A 19012-nucleotide genomic window follows, 5' to 3' on the forward strand; every position below is an offset into this window, starting at 1 on the left:
TGATTCCAAAGTCACTATTAAATACCTTATGGAAACGAAAGATGCTAAGCCTAGACTGATTATATGGGTGCTTTGACTTCAAGAATTTGACTTGCATATCGTTGATAGGAGGGGAGCTGAAAACCCTGTATAAAAAAAAATTCTAGAATGGAAAATGTTCTTGATGACCCACTACTTATTGATGATAATTTTCCTGGTGAAAAACTTGTTATTATAAATGTTACCCTAGTAATCCTTGGTATGCAGATTATTCTTATTACATTGTTAATAAATATATACCTCCTAGTTTCACATACAAACAAACGAAAAGGTTCTTTAATGATTTAAGACATTAAATTTGGGATGAACCACATCTTTATAAAGAAAGAGTGGATTGTGTTATTAGACATTGTGTACCTGAGCATGAACAGGGACAAATCCTACAGAAGTGTCATTCCGAGGCCTATGGAGGGCACCATGCTTGTGAAAGAATTGCTCACAAGGTATTACAATCGGGTTTCTACTCGCTAACTCTTTTCATAGATGCCCGTAAGTATGTCCTTTCTTGTGATGAATGCCAAAGAATTGGTAACATTTGTAGATGTTAGGAAATGTTTATGAGTTATTCACTTGCTATTGAAAAAATTGTTGTTGGGGTTTTGATTATACGGGACATTTTCCTTCCTCTAATGGGCATACTCATATTTTAGTTGATGTTGATTATGTTACTAAGAGGGTGGAGGCTATCCCAACTAGTAGTGTTGATCAAAATACTTCTATTAAAATGCTTAAGGATATTATTTTCTTGAGGTTTGGAGTCACTAGATATTTAATGACTAGTGGTGGTTCACATTTTATTCATGGTTCTTTTTGCAAAATTCTAGATAAATATGATGTTAGCCATAAAATTGCGTCACCTTATCACCCTCAGTCCATTGGTCAAGTTGAGTTGAGCAATAAAGAAAAAAATTGATCTTGCAAAAGACTGTTAATAGATCTAGAAAGAATTGGTCTAAGAAACTTGATGAAGCTTTATCGGCTGACAGAACTGCTTATAAAAACCCTACGGGAATCTCCTCGTATAAAATGGTTTAGGGAAAAGCATGTCACGTACATCTTGAGTTAGGACACAAAGCTTACTCGGAAGTTAAAGAACATAAATATGACTTTAAACTTGATGGTAAAAAGAGGCTATTTTATATTAGTTCATTAGACGAATGGAGGACACAAGCTGATGAAAATGCCAAGTTGTTTAAAGTAAAGTTTAAAATATGGCATGACAGAAGAATCCAAAAACGAGAATTCAATGTAGGAGATCTAGTTCTTTTGTACAATTATCGTTTCACATTTTTTGCATGCAAGCTTCTCTCGCCCTTATGTCGTCGAGGAGGTCTATCACTCGGTGCTATCAAGATTAACAACTTCGAAAGCAAAAACCCGAGAGTGCTAAATGGGCAAAGAAATAAACACTATATCTTAGGTTTGCTCGTCAATGTTGAAACTAATATTAGTCAAGTGATGACTCCGGAAGAACACATCAGAGAGACTTTCAGGAACACTCGAGAAAGCGGAAAAAGGAGTAGGTATGTGATATAGTAAGTAAACCGACTCGAAAAATTCCAAAAAATATATGTTCTATTGGTTTTGGTATTTTAAAAAATATAAAAATAAAAACGAGTCAAGGGGGCCTATGAGGGAGGGACAAGCCAACATGGCGCACCCATCCGCCTCGGCACGCCCTCATAGCTTGTGGGGCTCTTGTGTGCCTCTCGGACTCCGTTTTCTTCCTGGACTCGTATTCTAACCTGGAAAAATTGATTAGATATACTCCCGTCTATTTTGACTGTTGCATCGTGAGTTTATCCTCTCTTCCTTTTTCAGGTTGTTTTTCCTGACAGATTTGGAGGCAATATGTCATCACAAGATTCGGAGGGAGAAAGCTATGTTTCAGATCTCATTGCCAATTCCCAAATATATGGTGATGTGGATCCTTATGGGTGGTCAACAGAAGAAGAGGTGGAGGCCGACCTAAAAAGTATTGAGCCCTCGAGTGATGAAGAACGACAAGAAGTACCTCTCCCTCAACTCGGCGATATGCACGTGGAATCGAAAAAGTCAAGTTGGCCAAACAGGGTTACATCTTACAATACACATGTTACCCCTTATTTTCATGTGCAGATAGATACTATCGCGACCTCCTCTAGTAAAAACCATCCTTTGATGGAGGTAGAAATGGTCGTCACCAACAAACTTTGCAAGGAGAACCTAGACCTCAAGCGAGAAGTTGGCAAACTTAGTTTGGAGATTTGTATTCTTAAGTGCATCATTGCAAAAAGAATTACATCACCAGCACCATCACCCAAGGAGGATAGTTGAGTACATGGGTATGGGCACCACCCTTAGCTTGTTCCAAGCTTGCGGGAGGTTACCCAGTATCATATCACCATCTCTCTTAGCATTATCATCTATCAAGTTCGATCCTTAGTTGTGTCATGATTTAGAGAAATAAAATTTCAGATTTACTTTGCTTAGAATTTTTCTTTGATATCTATCTATCCTTGTAGTCGATATGAGAGTTACAAAATAAATATAAGTTTGAGTTCGCTTGTTTTACGCTCATGCATCAATCATAGCAATGAAAGAAAAGAACTATATAAATCATATGCTAATCCCATGGGGAGCAATGACTTCACATAGAAGAAGTATGTTGGATAAAAGTTGGTGGGAATAAACAATCATATCATTGGTTATTCGTACAATCTATGCAAGATTATGATAGAGGAGAGGAGATTCACATATAAATACACTATCTTGGACATCTTTTATGATTCTGAGCCCCCGGAAAATATTATATAATGATAAAGTGTTTATATTGGACATGGAGGACAACATAATGGTTATGTGTGTTTACATTTACATAGAAGTTATATTTGTCATGTATCCTCTAACATGAAGTTCTTGATTTAGATCCTTTGCTAGCCCAAAAATACGCACTAAGTAGAGATAGTACTTGTGCATCCATAACCTAGTTTCTTGCCATGAGAGTACACTATACCTACATATGGATCGAATAAGATCCTTCAAGTAAATTGTCATCGGTGTACAAAGAAATAAAATTTGTCCCTAAATGTGTATGATCTTTTATTGCAAGGGGAAAAAAGCTTTGTACGATCTTACGATGGCAACGAAATAAAAGAGATAGACTGCATAATAAAGTTGCTACCCCAAGGGGTAATATAAAGTGACGTTCCTTTACAATAAGAGTTTGCACATCCAAAAACTAAATGCGCATGACAACCTTTGATTCCCTTTGTGAAGGGCCTTTATTTTACTTTTAAGTATTTATTATTATGCAAGAGTCAACAAATATTTATCCCTATTCCTACCTATAAACTCTCTAGTTGGCAAGCGTCATGTGTTGGGGAAAGATACACATATACATATCCAGTTTGATGTATGTGATCTTTGATAATAAAGTCCCCATCTTCTTTTGTGTCCAATGGAAACATTAGCTCCAAAAATATGCAATGAGAGTTAGCAATCATAGAAGACTAAATGATAGTTGAGTATGTGAACTTTCTAGAATAAAACCTCTTACATAAACTCTTCTTTGGAATATGAGTTTTGATTATCTCAGAGACTAAAAATAAAGTTTCTTGATTGTCAATAAAGTTTATGCTTCATACTTCAATAACTGTGGATAGATTATTACTTGTTCGTGGGGAGTTATATGATGAGAAAATTTTGCTGCTATGTTATTATTCCTGATGCTCTTATGTCTTTACTTTGTTCTTATTGACACCTCTATCTCAAATCATGTCGTCATGATTATATAGTTCAGCTTTCGCTTGAGGGCAAGCGACATCTCAGCTTGGTGGAGTTAGTATGCCCATTTTGCATCATGAATTCTTCTTGATATTTGTGTTATTCTAGTTCATTATTCCTCATTATGGTACAATTATTATGCCATCCCTCTCTGAATATGCAAGGTACATCACAAACAGGGAAATTACTGGAAAATGGAATTGTGGACCTGAAAACCAAGAAAAAGGTTTAAAAAGCACTGGACTCCAAATGACCTAAAACTTCACACATATTTTTTATGGAATATAAAAGAACTATTTGGACACAAATATACCAGACGGGTGCGCCCTGCTAGATTGTGGGACCCTGAGGAGGTCTCCTGAGCCCTCCCATTCTCCTATATGGTGTATTATACCCTAGAAAAATCATAAGGATACTTTCGGGACGAAGCGACGCCGTCTCGAGGCGGAAACCTAGGCAGAGCCTCTATTGCTCTCTCACAAAGAGATTCTGCCGGGCAAACTTCCCTTCGGGAGGTGGAGATCGAAGCCACTATCATCAGCAATGATTCCTCCTTCGTGGTAGGACTAATCTTCATCAACATATTCACCATTACCACCTCATCTGAAATCCTAGTCCATCTCTTGTATTCAATATTTGCCTCAAAACCTCAGATTGGTACTGATGACCCAAAAGTATAGGGGATCTATCGTAGTCCTTTCGATAATTAAGAGTGTCAAACCCAACGAGGAGCAGAAGGATCTGATGAGTGGTTTTCAACAAGGTAATCTCTGCAAGCACTGAAATTATCGGTAACAATTAGTTGTCTGACAAGGAGATTCGCAGCAAGTAACAAGTAACAAAAGTAACAACGGTGCAGCAAAGTGGCCCAATCCCTCTTGTAGCAAGGGACAAGCCTGGACAAACTCTTATAGGAGGTAAAGAGCTGCCGAGGACACATGGGAAATTCTGTCAAGCTAGTTTTCATCATGTTCATATGATTCGCGTTCGCTACTTTGATAGTTTAATATGTGGGTGGACTGGTGCTTGGGTACTGCCCTTACTTGAAAAAGCATCCCACTTATGATTAACCCCTCTCACAAGCATCCGCAACTACGAAAGAAGAATTAAGACAAAGTCTAACCATAGCATTAAACTAGTGGATCCAAATCAGCCCCTTACGAAGCAACCATAAACTAGGGTTTAAGCTTTTGTCACTCTAGCAACCCATCATCTACTTAGTACTTCCCAATGCCTTCCTCTAGGCCCAAATAATGGTGAAGTGTTATGTAGTCGATGTTCACATAACACCACTATAGGAAAAACAACATACAACACATCAAAATATCGAACGAATACCAAATTCACATGACTACTTATAGCATGACTTATCCCATGTCCTCAGGAACAAAAGTGACTACTCATAAAGCATAATCATATTCATGACCAGAGAGGTAATGAGTAGCATCAAGGATCTGAACATATAATCTTCCACCAAGTAATCCAACTAGTATCAACTACAAAGAGTAATTAACACTACTAGCAACCTTACGAGTACCAATCGGAGTCGTGAGACGGAGATTGGTTACAAGAGATGAACTAGGGTTTGGAGATGAGATGGTGCTTATGAAGATGTTGATGGTGATGAGTCCCCTCTAATGAGAGGAGTGTTGGTGATGACGATGGCGAGGATTTCCCCTTCTAGGAGAGAAGTTTCCCCACCAGGACGACCCTGCCGGAGCTCTAGATTGGTTCTGCTCAAGTTCTGCCTTGTGGCGGCGGCAATTCCTCCTGAAAGCCTCATCTCAATTTTTTCTGGAACAAAACCCTTCTTGTAGCAAAATAGGGAGGCCAGAGGGCCACCAGGGTGCCCACAAGCCCCCTAGGCGCGGCCAGGGGGCGCGCCTAGCAGGCTTGTGGCCTCTTGCTGGCTCCCCTCTGGTACTTCTTCGGCCCAGTATTTTTTATAAATTCCAAAATAAATCCTCATTGATTTTCACGGCTTTTGGAGTTGCGCAGAATAGGTATCTCAAACTTGCTCCTTTTTCAGGCCAGAATTCCAGTAGCCGGCATTCTCCCTCTTCATGTAAACCTTGCAAAATAAGAGAAAAAAGGCATAAGTATTGTACCGTGAGGTGTAATAACAGCCCAAAAAGCAATAAATATCAACATGAAAGCATGATTTAAAATTGACGTATCAACTCCCCCAAGCTTAGACCTCGCTTGTCCTCAAGCGAAAACCGAGATCAATAAATATGCCCACATGTTTAGAGAGAGAGGTGTCGACAAAACAAGATACGGACATGCAGGCATCATGATCATAGTTAGAACAACAATACCATCATATAATCTCTCATGCTAAAGTGATAATTCCTTCACAAAGTAAAGTATGGATCAAGAACCTTACTGAGAATTAACAACCAATAGCCTATAGTCATTGAAGCAATTGCAATTTATCATAACATCGGAAAGAGTCAAATAAGAGCTTGTAAAGAAAATCCACATACTCAATCATCCTTCCGTCTTCTACAATTGCTATAACTCACATGGTACTCATGAGATCAAAGTTTCAGTTGGACACAGAGAAAGACAGGGGCTTATGGTTTTGCCTCCCAACTATTTACCTCAAGGGTAATGTCAACAATAATAATTCATGAGTACTTACTTCCAAGTTGACATATGATTATAGATCTTTCCCTAGCATATGGCGTTAGCCAAGATAAAGGCGAAATAAGGAATTGGTGTAGATCACCATGTCTCTTTCTTCAAGGGCAAAAAGTAAAGATACAAGAAAGTCCCTTCATAGAGGGAAGCAGAGGTTGTCATGCGCTTTTGAGGTTTGGATGTGTGTCCTCTTAGTGTGGAGGAATGTCACTTTATATTGCCTCGTGTGATAAAAAACTTTATTATGCAGTCTGTTGCTTTCATGTCTTCCTCATCACAGGTTCGTACAAAGCTTATTTTCCACACACTAATAGATCATACATATTTAGGGAGCAATTTTTATTGCTTGCAACGATGACAACTTACTTGAGGGATCTTATTCAATCCATAGGTAGGTATGGTGGACTCTCATGGCAAAACTGGGTTGAAGGTTTATGGATGCACAAGTAGTATCTCTACTTAGTGCGGAAGTTTTGGCTGATATGAGGTGGAAGCAATCGTCACATGCTAAGGGATCTCTAGTCATATAACATTGTTCGGAACCAAGCAAACACAATTCATTATGTTGTCTTCCTTGTCCAACATCTACTTCTAAGCATGTAATAGTTTAGTGAGTGTTCACAATCATAGATGGTGTCAAAGATGATATATTTATATGTGAACCTCTCCTTCTTTATCACTTCCTATTAATTGCAACAATGATCAAGGTCTCCGTTTGTCCACCATCAACAAGTTTCAATCAACATTCTTTTTATATGTGAAGCCATCACTTCCCATAAGATCATTACATGATCTTTCATGCCTTCGTTATTTTATCATTCTCTTGATCATGGCATGATGCAAGGACCTTAACTAAAACACTCTTTATTATATGACTCACGAACTCGAATACATCGGGGGTGACACAAAGAAAAACTCAAGCCTAAAAAACTAAGAACTTTATTCTACTAGAGAAATATAAAACCAAAAAGGATCGAACTAAGAAAAGGTAAAGGCAAAAGATGTGATGGTGATACGATACCGGGGCAACTCCCCCAAGCTTGGCACAAGCCAAGGTGATTGCCCATACCCAAGCTTAGTTGTCTTCCTTTGGAGGTGATGGTGGTGGAGCTGTTGCAGAGTTCTTGAATTTGTTTAACTTCCTCTTGAGCACAAAGTTGTGCTCCTTCAGATCGTTAATTTCCTGTTCAAGCCTCAACACCCTTTGGCACAATTTTTGCTTACTTTCCTGCAAAAGAGGAGAAGGGATAAAAAAATCTTAGGCTTGTTCCTTGAGTCAGGGAGGCTTGACTTTTTGAACTCCACGTATGTGTATGCAGGTTGGGGTAGAGCAGCCTCCTCTTCATCGGAGCTTGTTCCTTCCGTCCCCTTGGGATCATCATCTTCTTCCTCATTAGTGGACCATCCATAAGGATCCAAGTCCCCATAGACCTTGGGGTTAGCAAGGTAATCGGCCACATAGCTCTGCCCCTCTGAATCTTGAGACGACATCTTGCTTTAAGTCTGCGGCACAAAACATGCTCGAAAGGAAAACAGAGGAAAATTGCGTGATACGAGGGTCAGACCTTTCGGGAGAATATATAATGATTTTTTTCGACCAGAAGGAGTACTCCGCAAGAAAACATAGTCCGTGAGGCACACGAGGTGGTCACAAGCCCCCCAGGCGTGGCCACGGGGGTGGCCCGCGCCTGAAAGGCTTGTCGCCTCCTCGTGCGCTTTCCGGACTGCTTTAAATTTTTCTATTTTTTCAAAAATTCCAAAACGGAGGAAAATTCCTACTGGAAAAGTTTTGGAGTCGGTTTACTTACCGAATCACATACCTCTTCGTTTTTGGAGTCTGGGAAAGGCTGATAAATATCCCTTATGTACTCTTCCGGAGTTATTGTATTGATAATATTGCTTTCAACATTTATGGGAGTATCTGAGATATAATGCTTGATTCTCTACCCATTTACCACTCTCAGAAAATTACCTTCCGTGTTGTTGATTTTGATGGCACCAGAACGATATACTTCCTCAACAATGTAAGGACCTTCCCATTTAGAGAGAAGCTTATCTGCAAAAAATCTTAAACGAGAATTATATAGCAAGACATAATCACCTACATTGAACTCACGTTTCTGTATCCTTTTATCATGCCACCTCTTAACCTTTTCTTTGAACAACTTGGCATTTTCATATGCCTGAGCTCTCCATTCATCAAGTGAGCTAATATCAAATAACCTCTTTTCACCAGCAAGTTTGAAATCAAAGTTGAGCACTTTGATTGCCCAATAAGCCTTGTGCTCTAGCTCAAGAGGTAAATGACATGCTTTGTCGTAAACCATTTTGTACGGATACATGCCCATGGGATTCTTATAAGCAGTTCTATAAGCCCACAGTGCATCATCGAGATTCTTAGACCAATTCTTTCTAGACCTATTGACAGTCTTTTGCAGAATTAGTTTAATCTCTCTATTGCTTAGCTCTACTTGACCACTGGACTGAGGGTGATAGGGAGATGCAATTCTATGGTTAACATCATACTTAGCAAGCGTTTTACGAAAAGCACCGTGAATGAAATGTGAACCACCATCAGTCATTAGATATCTAGGGACTCCAAATCTGGGGGAAATAACTTCTTTAAGCATCCTGATAGAGGTGTTGTGATCAGCCCTACTAGTTGGGATAGCTTCTACCCACTTAGTGACGTAATCAACAACAACTAGGATATGAGTATACCTGTTGGATTTTGGAAAAGGTCCCATATAATCAAAGCCCCAAGCATCAAATGGTTCAATGACAAGTGAATAATTCATAGGCATTTCCTGACGTTTACTGAAATTACCTATTCTTTGACATTCGTCACAAGACAAGACAAACTTACGGGCATCCTTGAAGAGAGTGGGCCAATAGAAACCTAATTGCAATACCTTGTGTGTAGTTCTATCTCCCGCATGGTGTCCTCCGTGAGCCTCGGAGTCACACTTTTGTAGGATCTGTCCCTGTTCTTGTTCAGGTACACAACGTCTATTAACACCATCTACTCCTTCCTTATAAAGGTGAGGATCATCCCAGAAGTAATGTCTTAAATCAAAGAAGAATTTCTTCTTTTGCTGGTATGTGAAACTAGGTGGTATATATTTGGCAACGATATGATTTGCATAATCAGCATACCACGGTGCACTACGTGAAGTATTGATGAATTCAATTGCTCATCAGGAAAGCTATCATCAATAGGTTGTGGGTCATCAAGAACATTCTCCAACCTAGACAAGTTATCTGCTACAGGGTTCTCAGCACCCTTCCTATCGACAACATGCAAATGAAATTCTTGTAGCAAGAGAACCCATTTGATAAGTCTAGGTTTAGCTTCTTTCTTTTCCATGAGGTACTTAATAGCAGCATGATCTGTGTGAATAGTGACTTTGGAATCAACTATGTAAGATCTGAACTTTTCACATGCAAACACGACTGCTAAAAATTCCTTTTTAGTAGTAGCATAGTTTCTTTGGGCACTGTCAAGATTTTTGCTAGCATAGTGAATAACATTCAACTTCTTATCGACTCTTTGTCCTAGAACAGCACCAACAGCATAATCACTAGCATCACACATGATTTCAAAAGGTAAGTTCCAATCAGGTGGTTGAACAATAGGCGCAGTTATCAAAGCCTTCTTAAGTATTTCGAAGGCTTCCTCACAATCATCGTCAAAAACAAAAGGAATATCCTTTTGCAAGAGATTGGTAAGAGGCCTAGATATCTTAGAGAAGTCTTTAATGAACCTTCTATAGAAACCAGCATGACCAAGGAAACTTCTTATACCTTTGATATTTGTGGGACATGGCATTTTCTCGATCGCATCAACCTTAGCCTTATCGACTTCAATACCTCTTTCAGAAATTTTATGTCCTAAGACGATGCCTTCATTAACCATAAAGTCGCACTTCTCCCAATTCAAGACAATGTTGGTGTCTTTACATCTCTACAAGACTTGATCAAGGTTGCTAAGGCAATCATCAGAAGAAGACCCGTAAGCGGAGAAGTCATCCATGAAAACCTCAACAATCTTTTCACAAAAGTCAGAGAATATAGGCATCATACATCTTTGAAAGGTGGCACGTGCATTACATAAACCAAAAGGCATACGTCTGTAAGCAAAGGTACCAAAAGGGCAGGTGAAAGTGGTTTTCTCCTGATCAGATTGTGCAACAGGTATTTGGGAGAAAGCAGAATAACCATCTAGAAAGCAGAAGTGTGTATGATTAGACAGTCTTTCTAGCATTTGGTCGATAAAAGGCAAAGGGTAATAATCTTTCCTAGTGGCTTTATTCAATTTCGTAAAATCGATCACCATCCTATAGCCAGTAATAATCCTCTATGGGATCAATTCATCCTTATCATTAGGGACAACGGTAAGACCTCCCTTCTTAGGGACGCAATACACCGAACTCACCCAATCACTATGAGCAACATGATAGATAATACTTGCTTCCAGGAGCTTTAGTATTTCTTTTCTTACTACCTCTTTCATCTTAGGATTTAATCTCCGTTTATGATCGGCAACTGGTTTGGAATCAGGATAGGTTTTAATCTTGTGTTGGCATAGAGTGTGACTAATGCCCTTATGATCATCAAGAGTATATCCAATAGCAGCACGGTGCTTCCTCAGAGTTTTTAGCAACTTCTTTTCTTTGTGCTCTGAGAGGCTAGCACTAATAATAACAGGATATATCTCTTTTTCATCGAGATAAGCATACTTAAGAGTATTAGGCAACTGTTTGAGCTCGAACACAGGATCACCCTTTGGTGGGGGTGGATCTCCAAGCAGTTCAACAGCCAAATTATTCTTGAGGATAGGATATTGTTCAAAGTTAACTCTATCTATCTCATCCCTTTCATCCATATGCATATCATTATCATGCTCAAGCAGGTATTTCTCTAAGGGGTCAGTAGGAGGCACGGCAATAGAAGCTAGGGCAATAATTTCATCCTTACTAGGCAACTCTTTTTCATGAGGTTGTCTACCAAACTTGGAGAAATTGAACTCATGTGACACACCTTCAAAGCCAACCGTGACAGTTTGCTTCTCACAGTCAATATGAGCATTGACAGTATTGAGGAAGGGTCTGCCAAATATGATGTGACAAAAGCTATCTTGTGTGGTAGCAAGAACGAGAAAATCAGCAGGATACTTCATTTTACCACACAAGACTTCAACATCTCTAACAATTCCCAAAGGGAAGATAGTATCTCTATTGGCAAGCTGAATAGTGACATCAATAGGTTCCATCTCAACAGGTGCAATCTCGTCTTTAATTTCATCATATAAGGATCAAGGTATTTCACTAACACTAGCACCCACATCACATAGACCGTGATAACAATGATCTCCAATCTTAACAGAAACAACAGGCGTGCCAACAACAGGTCTATGTTTGTATCTAGCATGAGGTTTAGCAATTCTAGCAGCATGTTCACAGAAGTGAATATCATGTCCCTCAACATCGTCGGACAGGGGATCTTTGATAATAGCATTGCTAGGTTCAACTCTAATTTTCTCAGGGGGTGTAGATGTTCTAATGTAGCCCCTACGTATCACAGTTGAAGCTTTAGAATGATCCTTTATCCTAACAGGGAAAGGTGGTTTCTCAATGTAAGCACTGGGAACAATAGGATCATTATAGGCAATGACTTTCTCTTCAACTGGATTAGGTTTAACTACATTGACTTCTAAGGGAGGATGATATTTAAACCACTTCTCTTTGGGGAGATCAATATGAGCAACAAATGATTCACACAATGAAGCTACTATCTCAGAGTCAAGTCCATACTTAGCGCTAAAATCAACAAAAGTATTTGTTTCAACACAGGATTTAACGCAATCAAACTTGAAATTCATACCTGACTCCTTACCTTCATCAAGCTCCCAATCTTTAGAGTTGCGTTTAATTCTTTCCAATAAATTCCATTTGAAGTCAATATCTCTCTTCATAAAAGAACCGGTACAAGAAGTGTCAAGCATGGTGCGATCATCATGAGAAAGCCGAGCATAGAAGTTTTGAATGATAATTTCTCTCGAGAGCTCATGGTTGGGGCATGAATATAACATTGATTTAAGCCTCCCACAAGCTTGAGCGACGCTTTCTCTATCACGAGGCCAAAAATTATAAATATAATTCTGATCACGATGTACTAGATGCATAGGATAAAACTTTTGATGAAATTCCAATTTCAACCGGTTGTAGTTCCATGATCTAATATCATCACATAGCCTATACAATGTCAACGCCTTATCCCTCAAAGATAAGGGAAGACCTTCTTCTTGACCTCATCCTCGGGCAAACCTGCGAGCTTAAATAAACCACAAACTTCATCTACATAGATTAGATGCAAGTCCGGATGTGATGTTCCATCTCGTGTAAAAGGATTAGCCAGCAGTTCCTCGAGCATACCCGAAGGAAATTCATAGAAAATATTTTCAGTAGGTGCAGCAGGTTGAGGAGAAACTCCTTGTGCTTCCGTTCGAGGTGAAGATACCCCGAACAAGCTCCTCAATGGATTAGTTTCCATAGTGACAAGTGACAATTACTTTCAGCACACTATATAAATGTTTCCTTACAAAATTCCACTTACAAAAGGCGCTTCACTCCCCGGCAACGGCGCCAAAAAAGAGTCTTGATGACCCACAAGTATAGGGGGTCTATCATAGTCCTTTCGATAAGTAAGAGTGTCAAACCCAGCGAGGAGCAGAAGGATCTGACAAGTGGTTTTCAGTAAGGTAATCTCTACAAGCACTGAAATTATCGGTAACAACTAGTCGTGTGACTAGAAGATTCGCATCAAGTAGCAAGTAACAAAAGTAAGAATAGTGCATAAAAGTGGCCCAATCCCTTTTGTAGCAAGAGACAAGCCTGGACAAAATCTTATAGGAGGTAAAGCGCTCCCGAGGACACATGGGAAATTCTGTCAAGCTAGTTTTCATCATGTTCATATGATTCGCATTCGCTACTTTGATAGTTTGATATGTGGGTGGACCGATGCTTGGGTACTGCCCTTACTTGGACAAGCATCCCACTTATGACTAACCCCTCTCGCAAGCATCCGCAACTATCAAAGAAGAATTAAGACAAAGTCTAACCATAGCATTAAACTAGTGGATCCAAATCAGCCCCTTACGAAGCAACGCATAAACTAGGGTTTAAGCTTCTGTCACTCTAGCAACCCATCATCTACTTACTACTTCCCAATGCCTTCCTCTAGGCCCAAATAATGGTGAAGTGTTATGTAGTCGATGTTCACATAACACCACTAGAGGAAAAACAACATACAACACATCAAAATATCGAACGAATACCAAAGTCACATGACTACTTATAGCATGACTTATCCCATGTCCTCAGGAACAAAAGTGACTACTCACAAAGCATAATCATATTCATGACTAGAGAGGTAATGAGTAGCATCAAGGATCTCAACATATAATCTTCCACCGAGTAATCCAACTAGCATCAACTACAAAGAGTAATTAACACTACTAGCAACCTTACGAGTACCAATTGGAGTCATGAGACGGAGATTGGTTACAAGAGATGAAATAAGGTTTGGAGATGAGATGGTGCTGATGATGATGTTGATGGTGATGAGTCCCCTCCGATGAGAGGAGTGTTGGTGATGACGATGGCGACAATTTCCCCCTCCGGGAGGGAAGTTTCCCCGGCAGGACGACCCTGCCGGAGCTCTAGATTGGTTCTGCTCAAGTTCCGCCTCGTGGCGGCGGTGATTCCTCCCGAAAGCCTCCTCTCGATTTTTTCTGGAACGAAACCCTTCTTGTAGAAAAAGAGGGGGACAGAGGGCCACCAGGGTGCCCACAAGCCCCTAGGCGGGGCCAGGGGGCCGCGCCTAGCAGGCTTGTGGCCTCCTGCTGGCTCCCCTCTGGTACTTCTTCAGCCCAGTATTTTTTATAAATTCCAAAATAAATCCTCGTTGATTTTCATGGCTTTTGGAGTTGCGGAGAATAGGTATCTCAAACTTGCTCCTTTTTCAGGCCAGAATTCCAGCTGCCGGCATTCTCCCTCTTCATGTAAACCTTGCAAAATAAGAGAGAAAAGGCATAAGTATTGTACCGTGAAGTGTAATGACAGCCCAAAAAGCGATAAATATCAACATGAAAGCATGATGCAAAATGGACGTATCAGGTACCTGTGGGTTACTAGTCGTGTTGATTACGTCTCGAAGTTGATGCTTGTTGGTTTACTTGGTGGAATATATTATTTTCAGATCCTTAATCACCATTATTATACCTATGATCTTGAAAATGTTGATGATGTGTGTGTATTTATTATTGGTCCTGAGGACATGGGAGAAGTCTTGTTATACGTAATCATGTGAAGTAGGTATTGGTTCGATATTTTGATGATGTGTATGCTTCTGCTTCTCTTAGTGGTGTCGTGTGAACATGGACTACACGACACTTCACCATGTTATAGGCCTCAGGGAAGGCATTGTGGAGTAACAAGTAGATGATGGGTTGCAGGAGTGATAAAACCTTAAACCCTAGTTTATGTGTAGCTCCATGAGGGGCTGATTTGCATACACACGTTTCATGATATGGTTAGATTTATCGTGATTCTTCTTTCGTAGTTGTGGATGCTTACGAGAGTGAGTAATCATAAGTGGGTCACTTCTTCAAGGCAGAACAACACCTTAGCACTGGTCAATCATAAGAGGATCACTTCTTCAAGTAATGAACGCGAATCACTTCATACATGATGAAAATGACTAGACAAAAATTCCAATATGGCCTCATGAGAGCTTGCTTCATATAAGAGTACTTTCACGCATTGACTTTTCTATAAAATGGATTGGGCTATCTTACTGCACACTTCCTTCTATTGTTACTTGTCACTTTTTACTCATCATCTTGCTACAGAACTATCTATCACTTTTACTTACATGACTTGTAGAGAATACCTTGCTGAAACTGCTTATCATTTCCTTCTCCTCATTGTTGGGTTTGACATTCTTAGTTATCAAAAGGACTACGACTGATCCCGTATACTTGTGGGTCATCAGACATGTATTATGGAGTTGGCCAAAATTATATGGAATACGTACCACTAGTGCATAGGTTGAGCGTTGATAGCATTCACAGAAATATCTTGGTAAGAGTTGCTAACTACACTACTATTATGTAAATTACAGCGCTAATTATGCTACTATTATGTAAATTACATTGCTAACTTGGCTACTATTATGTTCTTTAACAGAAACTACCGAAGGATGTTGTGCCTCTATTGATTCGTGTCAAAGGTGAGATGGAAATTACTTGCCATTCGAGGGTCACTTTCGTTTTTCCATACTCGACTGAGCAAAAACAACGAAAACTCCAAATTGAAGCATGAAGAGAAATAAAGGAGGATCAAAATCCACAAGTTGGAGACCGTAGGATCTCTTTGCTTCATCATGGAGACATAGGTGTTTTCTATTTTTTCATATTTTACCTAGGAAAGAGGACTAGGTGCTATGAGAGACGAACTTTTTTGGGTTTATGACATTATGTAGTTGTGGTTAACTTGGCATGATTAAGATGATCATGCACTAGTAGGGAAAACCTTATAGGTAGGAGCCTCGTAGTAGCGCTGGAAAACATCACGCGGTGCTGCTACTTAGCAGTAGCACTGGAAACACTACACGCTACTGCTAACATTCGTAGTAGTAGCGCTGGATGCATTTGTAGCGCTACTGCTAAATGGGGCCCAATGAGGCCACCCAAAGTATCTGTAGTAGTAGCGCTAGATTGTAAAAGCGCTACTGCTAAGTTCCATAGCACTAGCGCTTCCCTGGAACCAGCACTACAGCTAAAAGGGCCCCAGCGAGGCCACCAACACCAACTGTAGTAGCAACGCTGGCTCGGGAAAAGCGCTACTGCTAAGTGGAATAGCAGTAGCGCTCCTCTAGAACCAGCGTTACTTCCACACGTTGTTGTGGGCAGCTTTTCACCCACACACACACACACACCCTCTCCCCCTTCCTCCCCCTTTGCCCTCCTTTCTCCTTTCCTCCTCCATTGTTACTTCTCCACCATTCTTGCCCTTCTTCTCTCTTCCTTCTACCTATCACCCACACACACACCCTCTCCCCCTTCCTCCCCCCTTTGCCCTATCCCCTCCTTTCTCCTTTCCTCCACCATTGTTGCCCTCATTTCACCCACACACACACCCTCTCCCCCTCCCCCCCTTGCCCTATCCCCTCCTTACTCCTTTCCTCTCTCTAAGTTACTTCTCCACCATTGTTACTTCTCCACTATTTAGCCGTGCACAATCTCTCTCGGGATATAGATAGGTGAGTAAAAAGTTGTGCATTTCAATAATGGGAATATGTGTGTTTGCGATATGAAGGGATTTGTGTGAGTGACATGACCTGCGAGTTGCTTATGTTTTGCCGAAATGTTGATTTATTTCCGTTTTATTGAATTTCGAGAAAACTCGATATGTCCTATTTTTAGGCAAGGTCATGCCAAATTTTTATATGCATGCATTTTTATGACCCTTTTGCTTGTTATACCTTGCAGTCATCAATGTGAGTGGTAGGAAGGTGGAGTGGTACTTGCAATCCACGGTGATGAACATGTATGCAAATAAATGGACTAGGATTAGATTTTCGTGTAGAAGATGCAAAGAAGGAGTAATTTTGGACCCTTTTGATCGTGGAAGTTTGAAGGCCCACTTGCTGATCAATGGTTTCATGGATGGCTATACTATTTGGATAAGTGAAGATGATGAGGAGGACGTCCACATGGCAGGGAATAACGACATGGGTCTAGACGAAGAGATGACCGATCAACACAAAGACGATGGCGATGGACACGACGGCTCTCAAGAGTCCGAACACGACGGCGGGGAAGAGTCCGGACATGGCCTCGGAGATGATTCTGGACACGGCGAAGAAGCAGAGTCCGTACATGGCGGAGAAGAGTCGATGGACACGCCGAAGACTTCGACGCTACTAAGTTTAGTCGTCCAGGACCCTCAAGTTCGAGACCTGCTTCGCAAGAGTATGAATAGAGACACAGTTGCTTCTAGAGAAAAAGCCAAGCTGGCACAACTTGAAGTAGACTCGAAGACTCCATTATATGACGGTTGCGATCCCGAGGTTACCTGCTTGAGTTTCACGCTCGAACTTCTAAATACGAAGGCCAAAAACAAATGGACAAACAAAAGCCTCGATGAGCACTTGAAGTATCTCCAAAATAAAGTTCTTCCTACAGGGAACTTGTGTCCTACTAGTGACGATCAGGCTAAGAAAATCGTTTGCCCTGTGGATCTGCCGCGCATTATATACCACGCATGCACCAACGATTGCATCATTTATCGGGGTGAGCACATGGAAAAACCTAGGTGTCCAGTGTGCAATGCTTCTCAATACAAGAAGGCAGGAAAGAAAGCTCCTTAGAAAGTTGAATGGTACTTTCCGATCACTCCCCATCTGCAGCGGTATTTCATAGATCCTATGGAAGCAATGCTCATGCGCTGGCACGCAGAGAGGAAGAAGCCCGATGATGGAGATGACCCGAAGCTGAGACACCTCGGAGATGGTAGCCAGTGGAGAGCACTCAATGCCGAATATCGTTTTTTTGGAGAAGATCCAAGGAACATCATACTTGGTGCGTGTACCGATGGTATGAATCCATTTGGAAACCAGAGCACCAACCAGAGCACATGACCCGTCTTTGTATGGATGTACAACCTCCCCCATGGAAGTGCATGAAGACAAAGTACATACACATGAGCATGCTGATTCAAAGGCCGAAACAACCGGGAAATAATACTAACCTATATATGGGGCTTGTGAAAGAGGAGCTAGACACATTATGGAAATCGTCCGTCAAGACATGGGACGCCAACACAAGAGATTATTTCTATATGAGAGCTGCGCTGATGACGACGGTTCATGACTATCTCGGTTATGGGTACACCTCATCCTAGGTGTACCACCAATATAGAGGATGCACGAGGTGCATGGATGATACAATGTCTGAGCAGCTTACGTCAATGCAAGATGGCGGGTCTGGGAAAATCGTGTACATGGGGCATCGTAGATGGCTCAAAAAGGATGACCCGTGGAGAAAACATGGAGATCTATTCAATGGTTTGGCTGAGCATCGAGGACCCCCACGTAAGAGGAGCGGCACCGAAATCAATAAGTTGTTGAATAACTCGCAACAATGTCCCGCACCGGGAATGATGGAAAAGGCGTCTGATTCGCTGCTGAAGGTATGGAAAACGAGGTCTCTTTTCTGGGACTTGGAGTACTGGCCCAATCATGACACACCCCATTGCCATGATCAAATGCATATAACAAAGAATGTTCTCGAGAGCTTGCTTGGCACACTGATGAACGGGCCGGAGAAGACCAAGGATGGGCCGAAGGCAAGGAAATACTAGGAGGATTTGGAGATGGAGGAGATGGAGACGGAGGACACGGAGACGGAGACGGCGACGGGGCCAAGGGGACGAAAAGTCAACAGTAAGGAGGAGAATTGTTGCCCCCTTCTTGCTTCACCTTAAGTCCGAATGAGATCGAT

The sequence above is a fragment of the Hordeum vulgare genome, chromosome 1H (genome assembly GCF_904849725.1).
Source record: "Hordeum vulgare subsp. vulgare chromosome 1H, MorexV3_pseudomolecules_assembly, whole genome shotgun sequence".
In the NCBI taxonomy this organism is placed as follows: Eukaryota; Viridiplantae; Streptophyta; class Magnoliopsida; order Poales; family Poaceae; genus Hordeum; species Hordeum vulgare.